We start from the raw sequence: 24897 nt of genomic DNA on the forward strand, positions 1-24897 counted from the left end.
CTAATTATAAGTTGAGAAACAGGCAGAATTAATTATAAGTCAGTGTGAAAAGTATTTCCACAGAGGTTCATAAAGGTTATAAAAGAAGGTAGGAGAAAAGACACTGACACAAATAGGAAAATAATTTTATTCACACTTGATCAACAGGATCCAAGTGATTCACCTACAACCTTCTCTCCTGCTGTGAGTGCGCAGGCTCAGGTGAGGGAAATAGTAGGCTTTTTTCTTTCCAGCTTCACCTGATAGGAAAAACACAGGGAGGCAGAGTTCCGCATTCAGCAGCTTCTTGGAGCTCTGTGACCTGGTTCTGTACAATGAGGAGAAGGGCACCATCCTACAGGGTATTTGTGAGAAATAAATGAGAGCAAGTGTGCATAGCATCCAGCACAGTCCTAGGCAGATAGAGGGCACCCAGAAAGTCGTAGTTATTTTCATGCTTAGGTCCCTGGAGTCCTTACAGTACAAGTTTAGTGGATCCATTAATAATCATAATTAGTGGCACCTGGCTGGTTCAGTTGGCAGACCATGCCACTCTTGACCTTGGGAGTCCTGAGTTTGAGCCCACGTTGGGGACAGAGGTTATTTGCAAAAAGAGGGACGCCTGGTGGCTCAGTTGGTTAAGTGTCCAACTCTTGATTTCAGCTCAGATCATGATCTCACAGTTCATGAGTTCGAGCCCCATAATCAGAGAAAGGATTCTCTCTCCCTCTTACTCTGCCCTACCCCTGCTTGTGCTCTCTTTTTCTCAAAATAAATGAACAAATTTTAAAAATAAAAAAGTTCCATTTTTGAGGTTTCAATGCATAAAAAGTAAAGAAATGAAAAAATACAAAATACAAATATATATATATATATAGTTACCAAAAAAATCATTACAATGATAATGTTTAACTATGGATCACAAGCAACCCAAAAATGAAACACCTAGATTACATTGCTGGAAAAGAGGATGGGCACGATGATCCAGAATGTTGGTCAGAAATAATTTATATTTCTTTGCTGACTCCCATGGAGACTTGAAAGGGTGGGATGGATTTAAGTATGAGAGCTCAGTTGCCACTGTGAGAAATGTCAAGTTTCCTATCTCTTACTGAAGGGCCCTTTCCAGGTACGCAACATTATTTCAACAGATTAAGGTCAATGTGAATCAATGACACGGTGCTGGTATGGAGTCATTCTATTTATTTCCTTTTTTATTTCTTTTTATTTTTTCTTTTTTTTCATTTTACTTTTTCTTTTTTTTTAACATTTTATTTTTATTTTTGAGACAGGGAGAGACAGAGCATGAACAGGGGAGGGTCAGAGAGAGGGAGGCACAGAATCCGAAACAGGCTCCAGGCTCTGAGCCGTCAGCACAGAGCCCGACGCGGAGCTCGAACTCACAGACCGCGAGATCATGCCCTGAGCCGAAGTCGGCCACCTAACCGACTGAGCCACCCAGGCGCCCCTACTTTTGTTTTTTTTTAAGCATTTATTCATTGGGGCGCCTGGGTGGCTCAGTCGGTTAAGCGTCCGACTTCGCTCAGGTCATGATATCATGGTTTGTGAGTTCGAGCCCCGCATTGGGCTCTGTGCTGACAGCTCAGAGCCTGGAGCCTGCTTCGGATTCTGTGTCTCCCCGTCTCTCTGCCTCTCCCATGCTCATGCTCATGCTCTGTCTCTCTCTGTATCTCAATAATAAATAAACGTTAAAAAAAATTTTTTTTAAGAGTTTATTCATCTAGAGAGAGGGGGAGAGAGAGAATCCCCAGCAGGCTCTGGGCTGTCAGCATGGAACCCTACATGGGGTTCGATCTCACCAACTGTGAGATCAAGAGTTGGACACTTAATCAACTGAGCCACCCAGGTGCCCCATCCCCTACACTCATTCTCAGGTAAAAAAAAAAAAAAAAAAAGACAAAAGTGTATATAGATGTGTGTGTGTGTGCATGCATGCACACAAACCTATGTGTGTATAAAAATATACACATTATATGTGTATTTACACCCATATTCATGTATGTATATATGGATGGATGTATATACATATTTATTTAAGTTTCCTTACTTTGAGAGAGAGGGAGAAACAGAATCCCAAGCGGACTCTTTGCCATGAGCACAGAGCCTGACGTGGGGCTCGAACTCACAAACCGGGAGATCGTGACCTGAGCTGAGATCGAGATGCTTAACCAACTGAGCCACCCAGGTGCCCCTATACATATTTATACATATATACATGTATGTGGGGTTTGGGGGATCTTTTATTTTTTCTTTTGTTTATTCTTTAAATAAAAGGATAAACCATACATTTGTTTTAAAGTGCTTACCTTTACCGAGAGGGGAAGGATAGGGCAAAGGGTGAAGATTAAAGCTGTACTTCCCTGAACATACCTCATTTTGTAGAATTTGAGTTTGGAACCAGGTACATATTTTATACAATTGTAAAACAAAGTTAAAATTCTTTAAAAACCCCTAATACTCGAAAGCGAAATGAAATCAATGAGCCTGTATATCCAGTTGGTGGCACAACACAGAGAGGAACCATTCCAAGAAATGTCATAGCTACAATTTGTACCAAAAAAGTGACAGACTGCTAATAAGCTCCTAAATCATTTTCAGTAATCATACTGTTGATGGTGCCGTTTGTATTGTTATTCTGAAACTGCTGTGTGTTTGTTCTGTAATGAGTAATTATACTGGTGTTATTGAGAACAAGGAATTTTTGTATGGGAGAAAGGAATTGCCCTCATAAGCTTGATGAGTTTCAATAAAAACACTATAGTCCTGATTTTGGGTTTTTTTTTTTTGTTTTTTTTTTTAATTTTTTTTTTAACGTTTATTTATTTTTGAGACAGAGAGAGACAGAGCATGAACAGGGGAGGGGCAGAGAGAGAGGGAGACACAGAATCGGAAGCAGGCTCCAGGCTCTGAGCCATCAGCCCAGAGCCCGACGCGGGGCTCGAACTCACGGACCGTGAGATCGTGACCTGAGCTGAAGTCGGACGTTTAACCGACTGAGCCACCCAGGCGCCCCTATAGTCCTGATTTTGAATCGGAGGTATGGCACGAACTCAGGTGTCTTTATTGTAAAAATGTGAGTGTGTGTGTGTTTCCTAGCTTCACTTCCTGAAAAACCCAAGGAATAGTGAGTGACCAACCTAGTAGCAATGAGTGTCTCTAGTCCCCAGCTTGGAGTCTCTGAATATGTTTTTGCATTAAAAGCCAGATTCCCAGTTTGGGGCAGACAGCGTACAGATGAGATGAGCCTAGAACTTCCCGCCACACCAGACATCAAGGAAGCTTTCACAGACCACTAGGGTTCTGTCAGAAAGAGTCACAAGCCAATTTAAAAAGGTTCAATGGGATAATCTAAGCACCAATAAAGGTAATAACTACAATAGTATGAAACATACCAAATACGGGCAATCTCTGAGCTCATTATGGTATTTGTATTAATTTCCTTGGGCTGCCCTAATGAATTAACACAAGCTTAAAACAACAGAAGTTTATTTTCTCGCAGTTCTGGAGGCTACAAGCCCCAAATCAGGGTGCTAGGGTCCCTGGGTGGCTCAGTTGGTAGAACATGTGACTCTTGATCTCAGGGCTGTGAGTTTGAGCCCCATGCGTGGCATAGAGTTTACTTAAAAAATAAAGAGGCGCTTGAGTGACTCAGTTGAGTGTCCTACTCTTGATTTCAGCTCAGGTCACAATCCTAGAGTGGTGGGATTGAGTCCTGTGTGGGGCTCCATGCTAAGCATGGAGTTTGCTTGGGATTCTCTCTCTCTCTCTCTCTCTCTCTCTCTCTCTCTCTCTCTCTCTCTCCCTCCCTCCCTCCCTCCCTCCCTCCCTCCCTCTGCCCCTCTCTCCAGCTCACGTGCACACTCTCTCTCAGTCTCTCAAAGATAAAACTAAAAATAAATAAATAAAAAATAGAGGCACCTGACTGGCTCAGTCAGTGGCGCATGGGACTCTTGATCTCAGAGTTGTGAGTTTGAGCCCCACATTTGGTTTAAAGATTACTTAAAAACACAGTCTTGTAAAAAATAAAATAATAGAGGCACCTGGGTGGCTCAGTTGGTTGATTGTCCAACTCTTGATTTTGGCTCAGGTCATAATCTCACAGTTTTTGGGACTGAGCCCTGTGTGGGGCTCTGCGCTGACAGTGTGGAAGCTGCTTGGGATTCTCTCTTGCTCCCTCTTTTTCTGCCCCTCCCCTGCTTGCATGCTCTCTCTCAAAATAAATAAACTGTAAAAAAAACAAACAAACAAACAACACTTTTAATAAAAAATTAAAAAGTAAAATAAATAACATTAAAAATGATAGTAATTAATATTTATTTTGATAAAGTACAAGAGAGCAGGGGAGGGGGCAGAGAAAGAGTAAGAGACAGGATCCCAGGCAGGCAACGTGGGGCTTGAACTCATAGACTGTGAGATCAGGACTGGAGCCAAAACCAAGTCAGACACTTAGCCAACTGAGCCACCCAGGTGCCCCCTAAAAATGGTAATAGTTAAAAAACAAAATCAAACTGTTGTCCTGACCACACCCCCTCTGAAGGTGCCTGGGAAGAATTCTTCCTTGCTTTTCCAGCTTCTAGCGGTTGTAGCAATCCTTGGCGCCCCTCAACTTGAAGCTGCATCACTCCAATCTCTGCCTCTTTCTTCACTGGGCTGCCTTCTCTGTCTATCTGTGTGTCCTCTTGTAAGGACACCAATCATTGGATTTGGGGCCACTGTACTCCAGTATACTTCATCTCAACTAATTCCGTGTACAAAGACCCTATTTCCAAACGAGTTCTCATTCTGAGGTTCCAGGTGGACAGGAATCTTTTTGGAACACTATTCAACCCAATTCAGTACCTAATAACAATAACAAAACCAAAACCAATCTCACTGGTTACCTTTGGAAATGCTTGGAGACAAATTCATTTTTTGTGAACTAGTAAATAAAGTGAAAGAGTAGAGCATTTATCCTACTTCCTCTGTATAAACTGAACTTCAGGGTGAATACTTAAGGGTATGTTTCTCTTTATTGAGGGGCCCCTGCTAATAAGTAAAACAGGAATGTTAGAATCAGAGTATCACCATTTTATAGCCCTTAATAATTAATGAATCTAACAACTAACCATTGATGAGTGTTAACATCACAAAAAGAAACCACCAGACATGTGACTCCTGAGGAAATACCTTGGAAAAAAGAATGGAATCTGAATCCATTAAGCCTCTAGACCTAATTACCAGAGGAACATATTAAATGTCTGCAATGATGCAGCCAGAAAAATCAAGATTGTAACATTTACAAAAAAGATACTTAAAAAAGAATTAAAGGGAAACTTTGAAATCTGAAAACACACTTGAGAAACTTCTATCTACAAATCCAACATATGGATTTTATTTTCAAAAAGTCAACTGTAAAAAAAAAAAAATTAAGAGGGGACATTGGGAAAATTTGATAATCCTAAGGAATTATTATTTTTTAAGGTTAACAATGGAATTATGGTTAAATTTATTAAAAATTTATATTTTTTAAGGTTTGTTTATTTTGAAAGAAAGAGCACGTGGGGAGGGGCAAAGACAGGGAGAGAGAGAATCCCAAGCAGGCTCCGCACTGTCAGTGCAGGGCCCAACATGGGGCTCAATCCCACGAACTGTGAGATCATGACCTGAGCTGAAACCAAAAGTCAGTTGCTTAACTGACTGAGCACCCAAGTGCCCCAAAAGTTTATACTTTAAAAATACATACTAAAATATTCACAAATGTCATGTAACTTGATTCCAAATAATGAGAGTGGGTATGGATGACCCAAAAGGACCCATAAAATTGATCATTGCTAAATCAGGTGCTGTATATATGGACATGTACTCTGCTACTCTGTCTGCTTTTGCATACACTTAACATTTTCCATATTTAAAAATTATTTTTGAGATGATCCGAGAAAATTGGCCATGAGTTAGGCATATCTGATATTAAAGAATTATTGTGGTTAGTGTGCTAATATCTTTATAGCTATTTTATTAAGTCTTTCTCTTAGAGATTCAACCTAAAGTAATTATGAATAAAATCTTATGATGAAGGGAACTTGCTTTAAACTACTTCGGTGTAGGGGCACCTGGGTGGCTCAGTCGGTCAAGCGCCCAACTCTTGATTTTGGCTCAGGTCATGGTCCCAGGGTCATGGGATTTAGCCCCTTGTCCGGCTCCATGCTGGGCAAGGAGTCTGCTTAAGATTGTCTCTCTCTGTCTGTCTGTCTGTCTGTCTCTCCCTCTGCCCCTCAATCCACTCTCTCTCTCTAAAAAGAAAAAAGAAAAAAAAGAAGAAGAAGGAGGAGGAGGAGGAGGAAAAGAAAAGAAGAAAAGTATGCCAGTGTGGAGAATGAGGAGAAGGGTGACATAAAACTAGCCTCATATTTATTATGATCGGTGTTGGGCTATAGGTGCCTAAGAGTTTGTCAGGCTCCTCTATTTTTCTGTATATTTGAAAGTATCTTTACTAAGGAGTTAAAATAAAAATAAAACCCAAAGACAATAAATATAATGTTTCTGTTAAACTACAAAGTGTCAAAAGTTTTCAAGTGTCTTTCATTGTTACCAGCATCAGTTAACAAAACTAATGTTCATGACACATAGCGGACAGACAATAAATATTTTTTAAGTGAATGATCACTCCAAGGATGTGTCAGAATCAAAAGCATGACATTCAAAAATCATGGATCAGGGCGCCTGGATGGCTCAGTCAGTTAAGCATCTGACTTTTCATTTTGGCTCAGGTCATGATCTCACAGGTGGGTTCATGGGTTCAAGCCCTGCATTGGGCTCTGTGCTGACAGTATGGAGACTGCTTGGGATTCTCATTGTCTCCCTCTCTCTGTCTCACCCCCATGCACTCTTGTGCTCTCTCTCTCTCTCAAAATAAATAAATAAACTTTCAAAAGTCATGGGTCATCTAGGTAAATCCAGATTATTCTCCTTGATGTTAACTGTCACGAAATAAACTGCAAAATTTATTTAGTGTCTGTGGAATGCTTAAAGTTTTATACAGCTTAACAAAAAGCTAAGCATAACACAAATTGCAAATTATTTTTTAGGTATCAATATAGTGGTTCTCCATAGTCTCATTTCAAATTTTTAGTTTTGACCAAGGTAAGTGTCCCTGTGATGCCTTTTTTATGAGTATCGCTTGAAGACAAAAGAAGTCAACATTGAATAGGCTATTGATGTTTCTACCTGCATGCTAATTTAATAGTCTCCCACTGTACCACTTAGAGTGTGTGTCTGTGGGGCTCCCCCAGCTCCACAGGATAATGAATGTAGGAGTGGCCATCATCATTCCACAGGACCCTGCTTGCTGTCTATTGTTTGAAGTATTTTAAGCTTAGGAGTGATTTTTTTCAAGTTTATTTATTTTGAGAGAGAGAGAGAGAGAAAGAGAGAGAATGCAGGGGAGGGGCAGAGGGAGAGAGAGAATCCCAAGCAGGTTCGGCACCAGCAGTACAGAGCCCAATGCAGGGCTCGAACTCATGAACCATGAGATCATGACCTGAGCCAAAGCCAACAGTTGGACACCCCACCAGCTGAGCCACCCAGACGCCCCAAGTTTGGGAGTGATTTGCTACCTAGCAAGAGATAACTCATACATCAAGGACAAAGGTTTAAAAACATGGCAGAATCCCTTCACAGGCTGGATTACCAAGGGCTAAGATTTTTCAGGAACAGAAGCTTTGAACAAAGACTCTAACGGACTGACTGACTTTGATGCTGGCCAAAGGCAAGGGGATGTCAGCAAGGGAAGTGAAAGGGGAAGTGAAAGATGTCAGCTACAGGCTTGTTCCTTGTGGAAATGGAGGCTGTGGATAGTGTCTGCCTGCATTTCCTCGCTTGCTGTATCATTATTTAGAATCTGTGACATCTCTTTCCTCCTCCTGCTTCTTGTTATTCTATGTAAGATGAATTGGTGGTGGTTGTACTTCTGTTTGGCCCACAGATTGCAGAACTTAAGATAGGACTGAAGGCAGAGGGCACATCCCAGAGGTCCTGGAATGGGGGCCTTCGCCATACCTGGACTGGATTCTGTGTTTCTCTCCCCAAGATGGGTGAGTGTGTTCTTGGTTGAGTATGAGATTGTGATGGTTACATTATGGTGGGTGAGAGCATCTAAAAATATTTCATGTGTGGAAAGATATATGTGTGTGAGTGCCGGACAGCCAGATGGCACACGGTGCATGGGGGCAGGACCTGACAATTGTCCTGTAGGACCCACTCTTCTCTTCCTGAGGGGGAATAGATTTTTTTTTTTAGCAAGGCCTGTATCTCCCAGCCTGCACAGTGGCTTTGTGTGGTCATGTGACTGAGTTCTGGCAGATGGGGTGTAAGAAGCGAGGGAGCTTCCCGGGATCACCCTGAAGAGACCCTTCATTCACACTCCACCCCATCCTTGCCTCCCTGTTTCCCCATCTTCTTGGAACTCGTGTGCTGGCTTGAGCTCCACCTTGGTACGTGAGGAAGGAGCTGGACCTTCAGGCTTCATAGATAAGAGGAACATACCGGCCTGACTTACTCACCTCTGGATTTAAAAACAAAATTTTTTTTTTAATGTTTATTTTTGAGAGAGACCGAGAACGTGAGTAGGGGAGGGTCAGAAAGAGAGGGAGACCCGGAGTCTGAGCTGTCAGCACAAAGCCAAACACAGCGGACCTTGAGAGATCATAACCTGAGCCGAAGTTGGACACTTAGCTGACTAAGCCACCCAGGCACCCCTGGATTTTTACATACCAGTGGAATAAACCTTGATCTTGTTTAAACTGCTGTCACTTCAGGTCTCTGTCATTCTCACTGAAACTAATCCTAATGAATACAATGGTATCTTTTCATTTTCCCTGACCAGCCACAACTTCCCTCTTTCAGGAGGACTTCCTCTAACCCATTCCTTGTGCTTCGGGTGGGCTCTGAGTCACAGGATGGACTCCCTTTTCCCCAACAGGCAGGTAGGTGACCAAACCTTTCTGATGAGAATACCAGCCCCCTTGCCAGGAACTGAAGCCTGAGTGGAGCTGATGAGGGACCATAAGGCAAACTGACACCCCCCAAAATCACCACCCCCCAGGTGGGCTGTGTCTGACATTCCTCCGTACTCCTGGCTGCCCAAGAACAAAGGAAAGGGGAAAGCAAATGGGTAACTGACTAGAGATCAGAGTCCTGCAGGACAGGAGTCTCCATTGGTTTGCAAATATCTTGGTAAATTACAAGAAAAGGGCAATCTTATCAATAGCCTAATCTCCAGAAACTCCCTACTATTAATGATCTCGATTTGCTAGAGGGAAAAACAACCTAAGCTTGACAATAGCTAGGCCTCCAGCAACTTTCTCCTTCACTCTTTCACTCCGTGGGAGCGGTCCTTAGCATATGGAAATCCCTTTAAGAAACTTCCTCTTTAGTCCCCAAACTCCACAGTACACAACCAGTCACTCTTCACAACCCCAGTGCAGCTCTTTCTGCCCACGGTCCCTGTGCTTTAATAAAATCACCATTTTGGGGGGCGCTTGGGTGGCTCAGTTGGTTGAGCGTCCCACTTCGGCCCAGGTCATGATCTCGCGGTTCACCAGTTCCATTCCCACATCCGGCTCTGTGCTGACAGCTCAGAGCCTGCAGCCTGCTTCTGATTCTGTGTCTCCCTCTCTTTCTGCTCGTCCCTCAGCTTGTACTCTGTCTCTGTTTCTCTCTCTCTCAAATAAATAAAAACATTAAAATCAATAAATAAATAAAAATAAAATCACCGTTTTGCACCGAAGACATCTTCAAGAATTCTTTCTTGGCCATCGGCTCTGGACCCCCGTCCCTCCAAAACCCCATCAGAGCCGCACCTGCAGGCAGGTGAGCCTGATATTGTGGTGTCAGTGCCCTGGGGAGAAGATCCTTGAGGTCCCCAGAGCGGCCCTGGGTCCTGTCTTTTCTGAGCCCCAGTCACTCAACTTGTCCTTAGATTCCATGAGCTCACCAGTGTTCTTCCCATTCGTATCTTTGTTTTTTCTCAATCCAGAGTAGCTTTCTGCTGCCTGCACCCCAAGAACCACAGCCCATGATGTCCTCTCATCTCTCCTTTGCCTTCCCATTTTTTCGCCTCTGGTTGTGCCAGTGTCCCCACCCTGATGCCCCTTGGTCACTTGTTCCATAAAAGTATCATCCCATAACTTCGTTGCTTAAAGCAACAACCATCATTTTACTATCCTCTCTCACTGCCGTGGGGGTTGAGTCAGCTGCACTAAACAGGTCTCATTTGGGGGCTCTCATGTTTGCAGTCAAATGGCAGCAAGAGCTGCTGTCCTCTTAAAGGCTTCCTGCATTTTCCAACACGACAATTCCTTGACGCTAACTGGGTGTCCAACAATCAACTTAGTTCTGGCACTGCCTTCCTGGAGTTAGCATCAGACTCCACAGGTTTTAAGGTCTCAGTCCCATAACACAACCCCTTCTTTGGACACCAATCACAAGTCCTGGGAGCTACTCATGATTCTGACAAGCAGCCTATAAATTCAAGGGTTCCCAGACCCCTGTTCAGGTCTGATACTTCACGAAAATGACTCACAGAACTCAGGAAGCTGCTATGAACTTGCAGTTACTGGTTTACTATGAAGGGTACAAGTGAACAACCAGATGAAGAGCCCACCAGGATACAATGGAATACCAAGGAAGGGGCGCCTGGGTGGCTCTGTGGGTTGAGCGTCCAACTTCACCTCAGGTCATGAGCTCGCGGTTCATGGGTTCGAGCCCCGCGTCGGGCTCTGTGTTGACAGCTCAGAGCCTGGAGCCTGCTTCCAATTCTGTGTCTCCCTCTCTGCCTCTCTCCCACTCGCACTCTCTCTCTCTCTCTCTCTCTCAAAAATAAACATTAAAAAAAGAAAACAATGAAATCCTGTCATTTGTGACAACGTGGGTGAACCTGGAGGACACTATGCTAAGTGAAATAAGCCAGACACAGAAGGACAAATGCTGTGTGATACCCTATAGATGAGGAATCTAAAATAGCCAAACCGGGGAGCCTGGGGGACTCCGTCAGTTAAGCGTCCAACTCTTGATTTCAGCTCAGGTCACGATCTTGCAGTTCATGGGATGGAGCCCTGCTTCAGGCTCCGTGCTGACAGCACAGAGCCTGCTTGGGACTCTGTCTCTTCATCTCTGCCCCTCACCCACTTGAGCTCTCTCTCTCTCTCTCAAATAAATACATTAATTTAAAAAATATAGCCAAACTCCTAAGAGAGCAGAATGGTGGCTGCCAAGAGATGGGGAAAAGGGGAGGTGTTAGAGTACAAAATGTCAGTTGCACAAGTTGAGTAATCCTAGAGATTTATGCACAGCATAGCCTCTATATTAACAATATTGACTGTATAATTAAACATTTGCCAAGAGCGCAAGTCTTATGTTTTCCTATAACAACGATAATAGCAAGTTAAGGAGGCGGGAGGTAAGTTTTGGAGGTGATACATGTTTATGGCATAGATTGTGGTAATTATTAATAGTTAAAAAAATATATATAGCTTTTTGTCAATCATGCTTCAATAAACTGGTTTTAAAAAAAAAGAGTTGTAGGGGTGCCTGGTTGGCTCTGTAGAGCATGCAACTTTTTTTTTTTTTTTTTTTTTTTTGAGTGTGCAACTCTTGATCTTAGGGTTGTGAGTTTGAGCCCCATGTTGGATGTACAGATTACTTAAAAAAAAAAAAAAAAAAAAAGAGTTGATGAGGACAAAGTCCAAGTTGAGTGAGCAGGGTTTCCCTGCCTTCTCCTCATGGAAGCCAGGCACACCCCCCAGCACTTTGACCTGTTCACTGACCGGAAGCTCCTCCAGTCTCATTATTTCAGGGTTTTCTTATGGGATCTCATTACGCAGGCACGATTAATTAAGTTACTGGCCACAAGATTGAACTCAATCTTCAGTCCTTTCTCTGGGGGTTCAGGGAAGCGGGGGTTTGGGGGGAGTGCTGAAGGGGCCAACCTTCCCATCACGTGATTGGTGTTTCTGGCCCTCAGTCCCCACCCTGGGGCTATCTAAAGGCCCAGCCATGAGTCACCTTATTAGCATACTCAGATATGGTTGAAAAGGTCTCCTTATGAGTAACAAAGGGCAATGCTATTGCTCAGGGAATTCCAATAGTTTTAAGAGCTCTACACCAAACACTGGGGACAGAGACCAAGTATATATATATTTTTTATAATTTCTTAAGTTTATTTATTGATTTTGTGTGTGAGAGAGAGAAAGTGCAGGAAGGACAGAGGGAGAGGGAGAATCCCAATCAGGCTCCACACTTGTCAGTGCAGAGCCTGACGCGGGGTTTGAACTCACAAACTGTGAGATCGTGACCTGAGTCAAAACCAAGAGTCCAATGCTTAGCCAGCTGAGCCACCCAGGTGCCTCTAAGTATATTTATTATCGTATTGCACTTACTTGCTCAAGAATCTGGTGCTGGCCGTGGCTAGGTCCTCAGAAGAGGCTGGCAGTTGGAACACCTGTATGTGGCCTTTTCACGTGGCCTGAGCTTCCCTACACGATGATGATGGGGTTCCAAGAGCAAGCTTGCTGGCCATCCCAGACAGACCCCTGTTTCCACTTCTCCTTAGGCCGTGAGGGAAAGGAACATAGATCTCATTTCTCAGCGGGAGGAGTGTCAGTGTCACGGTGTAGGAGGGCATAGAGGACAGGAGATCTTCTGGGGTCAACTTGGAGAGAATACAACGTGCTACAAATATGGAAACCCAACCAATACTTGGCCTTTCAGATCCATATCTTCATCCTACAGTCTTGTCTGCATCATCTCCTTGCCCTCACTTCTATCTTCCAAACGAAAAATGGTTTCTTTCTGCGGCAGGGCTCGTGGCCTTATTATATGGGAAGATCCTTGAGGACAGGGACCAGCTCTTCAAAATTTGTAACCAAAGAATAAATACATGAAGTAGCTTAGTGTAGTGACTGAGAGAGCAGATCCTGACATTTGTTCAAAGTGCCATTTGTGGGGCGCATGGCCGGCTCAGTCAGTAGAGTGTGTGACTTTTGATCTTGGGGTTGTGAGTTTGAGCCCCAGATTGGGAGTAGAGATTATTTAAAAATAGAATCTTAAAATAAAAAAAGTTTCAAAATACCATTTCCCAGAAACCTGATCTTGAGCAAGTTAACAAATGTCAATATGCCTTAATTTCCTCATTTGCGAAATGGGTATTTTAGAACTACCTTACCCTTAGAGTTGTTTTGAGAATTAAATATAATACAAGAAAAACATAAAAATAATACAAGAAAGGCATATACAGTGCTTGGTAGTTAGTATGTTAGTTGGGTTTTGTTCCTGTTACTAATTATTCATTACTATTGTTAATTATGACCATAACGCATCCCCCTCAACACCATAATAATGTGATGGTTAATTTTATGTGTGAACTTGACCAGGCCATAGAGTGCCCAGTTAGCTGGTTAAACATTATCCTGGGTGTGTCTGCGAAGGTGTTTCCGGATGAGATTAACATTTGAAGCAGTAGATTGAGTAGGGCAGATGGCCCTCCCCAATGTGGAAGGCTTAAATAGAACAAGAGGTGGGGTTAGGCAGAATTTCCTGTTTTTAAACTGGGAAATTGGTCTTCTGCTTTCAGATTGGAACTTACACCATCAACTCTCTTGGTCCTCAGGTCTTTAGCCTTGGCCTAGAACTACGGGCTCTCCCAGGTCCCCAGCTTGTAGCAGATGGTAGGTCATTGTCAGCCTCCACAATCACATAGGCCAATTGCTCATGATAAATCTCCCTCCCACCTTTCCTCCCTTTCTGTCTTTCTCTTTCTCTCTCAACAAGAGAAACATACATATTTCTTCTGCTGGTTCTGTGTCTCTGAAAAAACGCCAACTAATACAATTAAGTGTTACTGCATTTTTATTTGTACCATTTATCAGTGTATCTGAAATTATATATTTAATAACAAATACAGGGGCCCCTGGCTGGCTCAGTCAGTGTGGCATGTGACTTTTTTTTTTTTTTAATTATTTTTTTAAGTTTATTTATTTTGGGAGACAGAGTGGAGGAGGGGCAGAGAGAGGGAGAGAGAGAATCCCAGGCAGGCTCCGTGTTGTCAGCGAGCGCAGAGCCTAATGCGGGGCTCAAACCCATGAACCGTGAAATCGTGACCTGAGCAGAAACCAAGAGTTGGACGCTTAACCGACTGAGCCACCCAGGTGCCCCTTAAGAAAAGCTTTCAACTGTATGAAGAACTGAAAGGTGGTCCTCATAAAGGTGATGTAGTAGGAAAGATGATCAATAACATCCTCGTGAAAAAAAGCCAAACAGAAGGACCTTTAGACATTTGTGATAGTTTCTCCCAAGCAGGGGCCTCCATAGCAGTAGCATTATCATCCATTAAACCTGAGTTGTCCTATGCAGTAGACACGTGACTTTTCAGCTTTTGAAATTTACTTCAATTTAAAGATTTTTTTTTTAATGTTTATTTTTGAGATACAGACAGTGTGAGCGGGCAAGAGGTAGAGAGAGGAGACACAGAATCAGAAGCAGGCTCCAGGCTCCGGGCTGTTAGCACAGAGCCCGACGTGGGACTTGAACTCACGAACTGTGAAATCATAACCCAAAGTCGAACACTTAACCGACTGAGCCACCCAGGCACCCCTGAAATATACTTCAATTTAAATGGAAAAACTGGGGCACTTGGCTGGCTCAGTCGGTAGAGCATGCTACTCTTGATCTCGGGGTTGTGAGTTCGACCTGCCCCATATGGCGGGTAGAGGTTCCTTAAAAAAATTAAAAACTAGTAAATAAATTTAAAAACTGATTCAGTTATTGGAAAACTTTTAAGTATGTCTACATTAACCTGAGTATCGGGATTCTACCTTTTGAACAGTAAATTTTACAAAATCTAAATACAGATCAAATATTTCTAACGAACACTAAAGCATCTGAATCTAAATATGATACAAGTGTAAAATACATCAGATTTCAAAAACTAGTACCAAAAAAGACTGTCAAATATCTTCACAATTTTGGGGGCACCTGGTTGGTTCAGTCAGTAAAGCATCCGACTCTTGATTTCAGCTTAAGTCATGATCTCACTGTTTATGAGTTCAAGTCCCACATCGGGCTCTGCAGTGACAATGCGGAGCCTGCTTGGAATCCTCTCTCTCCTCTCTCTCTGCCCCTCCCCAACTCACTCTCTGTCTCTCTCAAAATAAATAAACTTAAAAATTTTTAAATCGCCACAATTTTAATATCGATTACATATTGAAATAATATTTTAGTCCTGAGTCAAATAAAACATGTGATTAAAATTAGTTGCATTATTCCAAACTCATCAAGTTGTGTACATTAAATATGTACAGCTTTCGTCTGTCAATCGCACCTCCATAAAGTGGCTTAAAAATTAGTTGCAGTGTGGGGCGCCTGGGTGGCTCAGTCAGTTAAGCGTCTGACTTCAGCTGAGGTCATGATCTCACGGTTCCAGAGATCAATCATTGGTTTCTGAGTTCGAGCCTCATGTTGGGCTCTGTGCTGACAGCTCAGAGCCTGGAGCCTGCTGTGGATTCTGTGTCTCCTCTCTTTGCCCCTCTCCCATTTGCACATGTGCTCTTTCTCTCTCTCTCTCTCAAAAATAAACATTTGGGGAGTCTGGGTGGCTCAGTCGGTTGAGCGTCCAACTTCAGCTCAGGTCATGATCTCACAGTCGGTGAGTTCGAGCCCCACGTCGGGCTCTGTGCTGACAGCTCAGAGCCTGGACCCTGCTTCGGAATCTGTGTCTCCCCCTCTCTCTGCCCCTCCCCTGCTCATGCTCTGTCTCTCTGTCTCAAAAAAAAAAAAAATTAAAAAAACATTTTTTAAAAAAGGAAAAAAATTAGTTGCAGGGCACATGGCTGACCCGGTGGAGCGTGCAACTCTTAGTCTCAGGGTTATGAGTTAGAGCCCCATGTTGGTCAGGGAGCCTACTTAAAAGAAAATCAAACTAAAAAAATTAGTGCTTTTGCCCTCCCCTCCCCGCTAGAGCCTAAGCACCTTCAGTTTTAAGAAGAGCTGCGTGCTCCCTCTGGTTCTGGAAACCCCGCTCATAGCCGGCAAAAATGGCCTTGGACCACAGCCTTCCAGACATAGTTGTCATTTCAGGAGTCCTGTTCCAACAGGCCTTCACAGGCTCTAAGGTGGCATAAACAGAAAGGCCTCCTTTTGCTCTTTTTAACGTGGCCACTAGAACATTCTTATGTAATTTGTGTTATATTTTTGTCGGCCATTTCTAGGGAGATAAGCTGGGGTGACACATCACACCTAGGAATCTTAGCAAACACAGGAGCAAGCAGCGACCAGCTTGGAGTCTGAAGGGGTGTGAGATAGTTTTTAAAAAATGTTTATTTATTGATTTTGAGAAACAGAGAGAGAAAGTGCAGGAGGGGCAGAGAGAGAGGAGAGAGGGAATCCTAAGCCTGACAGCGCAGAGCCTGATGCAGGGCTCAATCTCACATTAATTTTAACATCTTTCCCATGCAAATTCTGGACAGGACTGTGCCCTTCAGGCCTCTACCTGTCCTGACTTCAAGGACAAAATGGATGAATCTACAATAAGTATGAGTAAGTGCCCTTGGGTCAGAGGCACAAGCCTGTTGCCATAGGCTGCGTGGTCACTCTCGAACTGCCCAGGCCTTCCTGGTCCAGGTGAGCCTCTGGAGCTTCCTCATTTTACCTGGGAGGATCCAGAGACAGTAAGAAGAGCAAAGAAGAGAGGGACAGTATCTTCTTTAAAGTTTCAACAGTACCCACGAAAAGAACTAAAATAGTGAAATATACATTAAGGGGGGAATGGTAGCATCAGTGAGCCAAATCTGCATTTATCACAGCAGAAATGTAATGTTGACAGTTGATCAAGCGAGAAATAGTGGTATCAGTTTGTTCTTCGGAGATTCGGAGGAAATCACTGCAAGAAGACAAATAGAATTAAACATGGTTGCCCCTAACTGTACATTTAGTTTCATGCCTTCTTGTTTTGGTTTTTTATGTTTATTTATTTTTGACAGGCAGAGAGACAGAGCACGAGTGGGGGAGGGGCAAAGAGAGAGGGAGACACAGAATCCGAAGCAGGCACCAGGCTCCGAGCTGTCAGCACAAAGCCTGACACAGGGCTCAAACTCACAAACCGTGAGATCATGACCTGAGCCTAAGTCGGATGCTTAACGACTGACCCACCCAGGTGCTCCCATGCCTTCTTCTTTAATTTGTTGTATTTCACAATTTTGGGTGCAAAGCTTTTATTTTTAAGTAATCAATGTGGGGTTTGAACTTACAACCCTGAGATCAAGAGTTGCATGCTCTACCAACTGAACCAGCCAGGTACCCCGATTTCACAAATTTTTTTAAAAATGTTTACTTATTTATTTTGAGAGAGAGAGAGCAGGAGAGAGGCAGAGAAGGAGGGAGAGAATCTGAAGCAGGCTCCATTCTCAGCGAGGACCTGACGTGGGGCTCGATCTCACAACCATGAGATCATGATGTGAGCTGAAATCAAGAGTCGAACGCTTACCCAATGGAACCACCCAGGCGCCCCTACGATTTTTTTTAAAGAAAGGGGTGGCCCCTTGGGGGCCGACTTGGGAGTGAGGAGACCCAAGGAGAGGCTGGGCCGGGGACCATGATCTTTAGTATAAGCTGGGCTGTACCAGTTGTTATTTTAACAATATGCATGCATGTCTTTATTTACAAAAAATTCCAATAACAAAGTAATGAGTTGGTACAGCTTATTTCTCCTCGTGTTTACAGTCTTTGCTGGACTTGTGGAACACAAAACTGAGAGCACAAGCTTCATGTCATTGTGCAGATGAGCAGAGAAGTTTGGTGACTTAGCAAATCCATAGTCCATTGGTGACAAAGCAGGGGCATTCCTGGGCTCCTACGCTAGAGTTCCTTCCCCTGCCACACTGCCGCCATAAGATGGAAGCGAGACTAACATGGTTAAGACAAGTTGTCTGTTGGAGCGCCTGGGTGGCTCAGTCGGTTGAGTGTCTGGCCTTTGGCTCAGGTCATGATCTCACGGTTTGTGGGTTCGAGCCCCATGTTGGACTTTGCACTGACAGCACAGAGCCTGCTTCAGATTCTCTGTCTTCCCCCCTTCTCTCTGCCCCTCCCCTACTCTCTTTCTCTCTAAAATAAATAAACATTAAAAAAAAAGACACCCTTATTAGCAGAGATATGGAATTTATCTTTAGTTTAGTTTTTTTTTTTTTTTTTTTTAAGTAGGCACTACACCCAGCATGGAGCCCAACACAGGGCTTGAACTCAGGACCCTGAGATCAAGACCTGCCCTGAGATCAAGAGTGGAATGCTTAATCACTGAGCCAGGCTCTCCAAGAGATATGGATTTTAAACCAGACAGAGCTGTAGAAACAACCCTTGTTAGTTTTTTTCTATCTACTACCTTAGCTTAGAATTCCCTATTTACTAGGGAATTATTATAATTATTAATTCATTAACAATTGTCTCTGTCTAAAATGTATAAAAACTGTCTGCCCTGGTCATTTCATTTGGTCTTTATTTCAGTTTTAGGCCCCCGTGCACATGCACATGTAATAAAACAATGTTTATTTGTTTTTTCTCCTGTTTACTTGTCTCATGTAAATTTAATTCTTTTTTTTTTAATTTTTTAAAACATTTTTTATTTATTTTTGAGACAGGGAGAGACAGAGCATGAACAGGGGAGGGTCAGAGAGGGAGACACAGAATCCGAAACAGGCTCCAGGCTCTGAGCTGTCAGCACAGAGCCCGACGTGGGGCTCGAACTCACGGACCGCGAGATCATGACCTGAGACGAAGTCGGCCACTTAACTGACTGAGCCACCCAGGTGCCCCAATGTAAATTTAATTCTGAGTCAGCTGGAAGACCCTGAGGGGTAGAGGGAGAATTTTTTCCTTCCCTGCTGAGCAGGGGAACAGAACATGTCCCTCATACTCCTTTCCCAGGTACCCAGACCCCTCCCCAAAGTCAGCACTGTTCCCAGTTGCTGTGTCCTCCTGCAGAGAATGTCAATGCATCGATAAGCATGTATATATAATAATTTTTCTTATTTGGAAGGATCTGTGTTTTTGTCTGCAGTGTAGCCCAGGGCTATTAGAAGACTCTTGCACATTGTTAGTTCAAAGAGGGCCTGGTGGAAAGCCCACACACAAAAGTGGGCTATACCAACAGCTACCAGGGAAATGCACATTAGAGAGATCACTAGAAATCCACCAGAATGACTAAACTCTCAAAGACTGATTAGATAGGGGTGCGTGGGTGGCTCGGTCCGTTAAGCTTCTGACTTCAGCTCATGATCTCACAGTTTGTGAGTTTGAGCCCTGTGTGTTGGGCCCTGTGCTGACAGCTCAGAGCCTGGAGCCTGCTTCGGAGTCTGTGTCTCCCTCTCTCTCTGCCCCTCCCCCGCTTGCTCTCTCTCTCTCTCTGTCTCTCTCTCTCTCAAAAATAAATAAAGGTTAAAAATAAATAAATAAAAGACTGATTAGATGTAAAGACTGATAACACTATGTGTTCATGGGGATACAGCGTGATGGGAATGTGAAATGGAACCATGAGTTTGGAATAAAGTCTCAGTTTCTAATAAAATGAAACACATCTACTCTATTGACCTGGCAATTCCACTTTTGGGTACTTACACTCAAATAAGTGAAAATGCATGTCTAAAAAGATCTGTACAAGAATGTTCTTCTCAGCTTTATTTTAAATGTTCTTCGCAGAGAGTGAGGGGGACGGAGGAGCTGAAGCAGGCTCCACACTGACAGCAATGAGCCTGATGCGGGGCTCGAACTTATGAACTGTGAGATCATGACCTGAGTGAAGCGGGATGCTTAACCAACTCAGCCACCCAGCTGCCGCAGGTTTTCCGTCTTGATGGAGTTTTGCATTATAGCTGCGTAGATTTGTCAAAAGTCAGTGAATGGTAAACCTAAGGTTTGTGCATTTTATTGTATATAGTTTTACCTTAAAAAAAGATAATTACATGTGTGCTAAAGTGTTTAAAGGTGAAAAGTATTGATTTCTCTAACTTCTTTTGAAATGCGGCCAAAAATTGATGGATTGTTTTAAAGTTTATCCATTTATTTTGAGAGATAGAGAGAAAACAGGGTGCGGGACAGAGAGAGAGAGGAAGACAGAGAGAATCCCAAGCAGGCCCCACACTGTCAGTGCAGAGCACAATGCTGGGCTCGAACTTGCCAACTGTGAGAACATCAGCTGAGCTGAAGTCAAGAGTCGAACACTTAACCAACTGAGCCACCCAGGCGCCTCTTGATGAATTGTTAAACAGATAAATAGATATGTGATAAAACATAAATAGGAAAATGCTAATTGGAGAATTTAGATGGATATGTGGACATTCACTGTACATTCCTTTCAACTTTTCTGTGTCAAAATTTGTATAATAAAATGTAGGGGGAAAGCAAAGAGAAAAAGAGAAGTACAGGGGTAGTGTGACCATTCACATCAAGAACTACTTCTCTATTGTCTCCTCGTTACTTTTTCAGTGTTGTCACATCCTCGTTCTGTCACCAGAGCCCAGCTGGTCGACAACAGTGCTGGTTTGTCTTTCACTATCCCTGGCTGTCCACGCTGGGGGAAGTAGGAGGAAGTGGCCAGGCATACAGACAGCATGTGGTTTATGGCCACAAAATTTCCCCGCTCCCAAGTGGGCCGGTCGTAAAACAGTCACCATCCCCAGGGTGGGGGTGGGGGCCCTTCTCCCCTCTGCTGTGTTGCATCTCTGGCTTCTGCGCTCCAGCTTCTTTTGGTTTATTTCCTCCTCGTGGAGGAACACATGTTCCAGAAGCTTCCTGGGATATGGTGTGTGGGAGATAAAACTTTTTTAAGAACTGACTTGTCTGAAAATGTTCTCATTTCACCCACCCACTTGATCGATAGTTTGGCCGTGAATAGAATTCTCAGTAAAAAATCATCTTTCTTCAGCATCTGGAAGGCATACTGCTCCATCAGGGCAACTGTTGGGAAATCTGAAGCCATTCTATTTCCTGTTTCCTTGTGTTTTCTCTTTGGAAACTTGTAGAATCTTATCTGTTCCCATTGTTCTCAAGTTTTCACAATGATGAACTCAAGGGCGGGTCTATTTTTTATTCACGGGGCTGGCACTTTCTGTCTCTGAACTCAAGTCTGGGAAATTTCCCTGAATATTTTCGTGGATATTTTCCTCCTTTGCTTTTTCTTTGTTCTTTGTTTTCTATTACAGGATATTATTAGGATGACAGTTGGACCTCATCAGCTAGTTCCCTAATGTTCTCACCGTTTCCTATTTTCTATCTCTCCATGTCTTCTGGGTCCTCTGAGAGATTTTCTCATCTTTCTGTTGTTTTTCCTGCTAGTTTTTTTTTTTTTTTTGGGGGGGGGGGTTAATTATCTAAATGCTTCTTTTTTTGTTTTTTGTTTTTTTTTTTTAATACCACTTCCGGGGCTCCTGGATGGCTCAGTTGGTTGAGTGTTCAACTTTGGCTCAGGTCATGATCTTGCAGCTGGTGGGTTTGAGCCCCATGTCGGGCTCTGTGCTGACAGCTCAGAGCCTGGAGCCTGCTTCAGATTCTGTGTCTCCCTCTCTCTCTGCCCCTCCCCTGCTTGTACTCTGTCTCTCTGTCAAAAATAAATAAACATTAAAAAAAAAAAAAACTTAAAAAAAATAAAAAAGATTCAGCCTAGGCTACTAGATCCCTTTGTTTTTGTTTTGTTTTCCCAGGCACTGTGCCTGGACTCCCTGCCTATCCCCCCCAGCCCGCCCCAAACCACCCCCCAATCCAAATACTCTCAGTTTACGCTCTCTGGAGGGGAACCTCCAGTCTTTTGTAGGGGAGGAAGAGGGCAGCCACCTTGCCCAGTGGAAGATGGGAAGGGATGTAGACGGCCTGTTGCTGCGTATCAGCTTTTGTGCCATTTCCGTGCCCCGCTCTCCCTCTACCCCAGTTCTGTAGGTGCCTGCTGCTGTCAGTTCCCAGCTCTTTGGTGATCCTCTGGTGTTGATCTGGTGTCCCTTAGCTTTTCCCACTGCTAGTCTAGGAGACTAAATCAGTTACAAGCAGTCTGTCTCCTCATCCCAATCTGTTCTAAGATTATGTCTTTTTTTTAAATCCCTTTTCCGAAGTTCTAGTGGGGTTTTGGGTAGAAATTAAATTAGATACTTGTATTAACCCATCATGTTAATCTGGAAATGAATACTATATGTTCATTTGCTTACTAAGCATCTCTCCTACTAGGATGTAGGTTTCCTGATGCCAAGAATCTGTTTTGCTCATTTCACACTTCCAACACCTTGACAGTAACTGGAACAGGATAACTGATTGACCTTGAATGAAGGACCTCAGTAGGAGATATGATTGTGTTAACCTTAAACATAAAACTGCCAGGGGGGCACCTGGCTGGCTCAGTCAGTGGAGCATGTGACTCATGAGCTCAGGGTTGTGAGTTTAAGCCCCATGGTGGGTGTAGAAGTTACTTAAAAACAAAATCTTTAAAAAAATTTTTTTAAACATTTATTTTTGAGAGAGACAGAGCATGAGCAGGGGACGGGCAGAGAGATAGAGGGAGACATAAAATCTGAAGCAGGCTCCAGGCTCTGAGCTGTCAGCACAGGGTCTGATCCAGGGCTCCAACCCACTAACTGAGAGATCATGACCTGAGCCCAAGTCGGTCGCCCTACCGACTGAACCACCCAGGTGCCCCTAAAAACCATATCTTTAAAACACACACAATAAAACTGCCAGTCACTTTACCTGTAAAAATGAGTTTATTTGGGAATAGCAGAGAATTGCAATTGAGGACAAGGAGGCTACAGCAAAACCACAGGACAGTCTGATAAACAAAGGAGAGGAACATTATTTTATGGGGAAGGAGGAAGTTGGGAGGTTTTTGTTTTGTTTTTTTTTTTTTTTTTTTGAGAGAGAGAGAGAGAGAGAGCACACACCTGCACTTGGGGGTGAGGCAAAGAGAAGGAAGGGTACAGAGGATCGAGGATCCAAAGCAGGCTCTGGGCTGACAACAGTTAGCCTGGAACTCAGGAACTGTGAGATCGTGACCTGAGCTAAAGTCGATGCTCAACCAACTGAGCCACCCAGGTTCTCCAGGGAGAGGTTGTTTTGAATAAAAGCCCACTGGAGAGAAGCAAGAGTTGCCAGTGATGACGATTTCCCATTGGCTGAGTGGCAGGGGTGGTTGATGTCTTATAGGAGATGCAATGTATGTGTCTCCCCATTGGGCCCTGTAATGAGTGGTTCTTTTCTGTTGAGACTCTTCTGTTAGGTGTCTCTAATTGACCATTTTTCCTATAATTGCCATTCAGTGCTGGGGTTCCCTCTACCAGCCTCCCCTTCTAGCATCTTTTTTTTTTAAGTCTTTAAAATGTTTATTTATTTTTGAGAAAAAAAGGGGGAACGGGGGAGGGGCAGAGAGAGAGGGAGACAGAGAATCTGAAGCAGGCTCTGCACTGACAACAGAGAGCCTGATGTAGGGCTCGAACTCACAAACTGGGAGATCATGACCTGAGCCAAAGTCAGACGTTCAACTGATTGAGCCACCCAGGTGTCACTAGTTTTAATTTTAATTTTTTTTTTTTTTTTGGCCCATTTGTTGCCATGGAGAACATTACTCAAGGTCAAACGTGGAGAAGTTTTAAATTAAGTTTTATTATTTTTTTTAAAGTTTATTAAATTCAGTTTTATTTATTTATTTATTTATTTATTTAGAGAGAATAAGCAGAGGAGGGGCAGAGAGAGACAGGGACAGAGGATCCAAAGCAGCTCTGAGCCAACAGACAGAAGAGAGCCTGACGCAGGGCTTGATCTCATCAACTGTGAGATCATGATCTGAGCTGAAGTCAGACGCTTAACCGACTGAGCCACCCAGGCGCCCCTTAAACTTTTAAATAAACTCAGTTTTGAATCAGTGTATTTTCATATGTGAGTTGTACGCTGATTTTGTTATTGTATAGACACAGTCAAACCTCTTGGACAGTGGACTCTCACTTTACCAATCTAGAGAAATCATGATCTGAATGTGGGCTGTGTTGCCTGTTGGCTCAGAAACACATGTATCAGAATCAAGTCCGTCCTCAAGGCAGCCTTTGATGACCTCTCTGGATTCCAGACCCCAACCAGCTCAAAGGCGTGGCTCCCTTGGAGTCACATGTGAGGATGGCTTCTAATGCCCAGGCCTTTGTTCTCACTATGGAAAATTCTTCTTATTCCATCAAGACCCACCAGAAATCCTACCCAGTGCCTCCTTTCCACTCTTATCTTTTTGATGAAAGCCCTTTTTATTAGTGTGAATACAGTTTTTGGTCCCTGATGTCAGCACTATGTTTATACTCCACTTAACAGGGAGAAGAGTGGGCCCGGTATCCTGGCAACTATGTTTCATTTACTATCAGTCCATTAGGCAAGTGCAGCCCTCCACTATTTGTTCAATTGAAGTAAATTATTGACCTGAGGTCCCACCCTTTTATTTGCTCCTGTATTTAGACTGTGTAGTTTCCCTTAGTCATAGATTCCCTGGATATTTTTGGGGCACCTGGGTGGTTCAGTCTGCTGAGCGTCCAACTTCAGCTCAGGCCATGATCTTGCAGTCTGTGAGCTCCAGCCCTGTGTCAGGCTCTGTGCTGACAGCTCAGAGCCTGGAGTCTGCTTCGGATTCTGTGTCTCCCTCTCTCCCTGCCCCTCCCCTACTCACGCTCTGTCTCTCTGTCAAAAACAAACATTTAAAAAAAAATTTTTTTTAAAGATTCCCTGGATATTTTTACCAGCAAAGAGGACACTGTTGCTCTAGTACCCTTAAAATTTTGACTCCTCTTTAAGGGAGAGCTTTAGGAACAGCGAAAAGGAGATGTCCTTTGCCCCAGGACCATGTTTGTTTTGAAATAACTGCAAGAC

This window comes from Panthera pardus, unplaced genomic scaffold (assembly GCF_024362965.1).
Source record: "Panthera pardus isolate Hobbes unplaced genomic scaffold, ASM2436296v1 HiC_scaffold_4, whole genome shotgun sequence".
Taxonomy (NCBI): Eukaryota; Metazoa; Chordata; class Mammalia; order Carnivora; family Felidae; genus Panthera; species Panthera pardus.